This window comes from Scyliorhinus canicula, unplaced genomic scaffold, assembly GCF_902713615.1.
Source record: "Scyliorhinus canicula unplaced genomic scaffold, sScyCan1.1, whole genome shotgun sequence".
Classification (NCBI taxonomy): Eukaryota; Metazoa; Chordata; class Chondrichthyes; order Carcharhiniformes; family Scyliorhinidae; genus Scyliorhinus; species Scyliorhinus canicula.
Genome location: NW_024055719.1, coordinates 1,131,745 through 1,134,660, shown reverse-complemented (window position 1 = coordinate 1,134,660; position 2,916 = coordinate 1,131,745).

Genomic DNA, 2,916 nt, shown 5'->3' with positions numbered 1-2,916 from the left:
TCCAGCTATTCACAACACATATTGATGATTTGGATGAGGGAACAAAATGTAACAGCTCAAAGTTTGCACATGATACCAAATTAGGTGGGAGGGTGAATAGTGACGAGGATGCAGGGGTCCTACAGCAATATCTGGACAGGTTGGGCGAGTGGGCAAAACAATGGCAGACGCAGTATAATTTGGATAAGTGTGAGATTATTCGTTTTGGAATCAAAAACAGAAAGGCACATTTCTAACCGAATGGTTGGGAGAGGGGCGTGTGCAGTGGGACCTGTGTTTTTATGCACACCATTCGCTGAAGGTAAGTATGCAGGTGCAGCAGGCGGGAAAGAAGGCTAATGGTATGCTGGCCTTCGTTGCAAAATGTTTCGAGTATAGAAGCAGGGATGTGTTGCTGCAAAAGTACAGGGCCTTGGTGAGGCCACACGTGGAGTATTGGGTACAGTTTTTATCTCCTTCTCTGAGGAAGGATGTTCTTGCTCTCGAGGGTTGCAGCGAGAGCTTTACCAGATTGATCCCAGAGACGGCGGGACTGTCATATGAGGAAAGATTGACTAGGTTGGGATTTCTCTTGCTGGCGTTCAGAACAATGAGGGGGGATCTCATGGACACTTATAAAATTCTAACAGGACTAGACAAGGCAGATGCAACGACTATTTTATCAATGATGGGTGTGTCCAGAACCAGAGGTAACAGCCTGAGGATTCAGAGTAAACCATTTAGGACAGAGATAAAGAGACATTTCTTCAGACAAACTGGTGAGCCTGTTGAATTCATTGCCACAGTAACAGGTTGATGCTAAAGCTTTGAATATGTTCTTTTAAAAAATAAATTTAGATTACCCAATTATTTTTTCCAATAAGGGGCAATTTAGTATGGCTAATCCACCTACTCTGCACATTTTTGTGTTATTGGGGCGAAACCCGCGCACCCACAGGGAGAATGTGCAAACTCCACACGGACAGTGACCCAGAGTCGGGATCGAACCTGGGACCTCAGCGCCGTAAGGCAGCTGTGCTAACCACTAGGCCACCTTGCTGCACTAACTTTGAATACATTTAAGAGGCGGCTGGATATAGCACTTGGGGAGAATGTGATCAAAGTCAATGGGGAGAAAGCAGGATTAGGCTGTTGAGTTGGATGATCAGCCATGATCGTGATGAATGGCGGAGCAGACTTGAAAGGCCAAAAGGTCTCCTCCTGCTGCTATCTTCTATATATTCTATATGTATCTAAACACCCCGTCTGTCCCTGGACCCTGCTTCACCAAACAACTATCAGTCACTTCTATATTACCTCTATACGAACACCCCACCCCCTTCTGTACCTGCAGAATGGTTCTGCAAATAAGTGTCACTCACGCCTGTACCACCTGTATACGTATACCGACCCCCTCCTCTGTACCTGCACCTTGCTTCTACTAACAACATTCCATCACTCCTATAACACCTCTATACGTACGTAAATGCACCCTGCTTTCCCAAACAACTTTCACTCACTCCTCTGAAAACACTATACGTACACACCTCGTCGGTACATGCTCGCATCTCCTCCAATCAACTTTCACTCACTCCTATACCACGTCTTTACGGACACACATCTGTCTGTACCTGCGACCTGATTCTCCAAACAACTTTTGGTCACTCCTATACGTCCTCGATACGTTCACCCCACCCCGTCAATACCTGCACCCTGCTTTCCAAAACAACACCTATACCACCTCCATAAGTACACCTACCACTCTGTACCTGCCCCCTCAACCAACATTCACACACACGTAAACCACCTCAATACGTACACCTCCAAATCCTTAAATACTTCTGCGGCGTTTATTCCCCACTCCAAAAGTCCACTCTCATCCATACACTCCAAGCGCAATGTATCCAATCCGTCCTAACATGGTCCTGTACAAAATCTTTCACTGTTTGACCTTCTGTTGTCACACACCTTCTCTCCTACATATCTTCACACAGCACCTCATCATCGTCAGTTTTGCTCCATACCTACCCACACATTTTAACTTCAAGTAGTCTATTAACATTTCCAAATAATCATCCATCCTGTCCAAAAACATTTCACCAAAGCTTTCCACTCCACTGCTCCTAATATCACTCCCCTGTCCACACCCATACTTGCACATTCTCCATACAGCAATGTCGTAATCCGTTCCCATACGGCTACCAAACCTTTGCAACTCGGATATGCGCAATTATAGCCACGCCGTTTCATTGCCTTCATTACCCACGTTTCCACCCCTGCTGCCAATTCAATAACCACCTCCATACCTCCACTGTCATTCCTCCACTCATCATGCAGCATCCATCTCATTTTCTTCCCTTCACCGTACCATTTTGCAAGCTCCTCTCGGAACGTGCAGCTTTGCCTCCACCTAATCACGTATCTCTATAACAATTCCTATTCGATATTGACCATCGTCGTTCCAGTTCAACATATTGTTTCCCTCCCACTGACGCTATTAAAATGATGGCCCACAGCGTTAACCACGTGGGAGTTCAGCACTCTTCACCCATGTCCATCTCCATCACGTTTTCATCCTGCAGCACAATGCGACAATGATTCAATTACATCTCTACTGTCCGCCCGGCTTCTGGCATCTCAAACCATATTCTAAATCAGCCCACATACACGGCAGCATGCCAGCTTGAACTGCTCCTCTGAACTTCCTCCTTCGCTGTTTACTTCTCTTATTTGAATAATACCTTGATTCAAATGTAATACACATTGTTGCAGATCGATAAAAAAACTGTTCGAAGTTTAAGCATATTATCACGACAATCAATCATTTTTCGTTTATAATTCTCTGACATTTCTTAAATTATTACAGATTCTGAATGAGTATTTTTTTTAGTAAACTCATAAATAAGTGAAGAGGATTACGGAAAAATGCGCCATAAA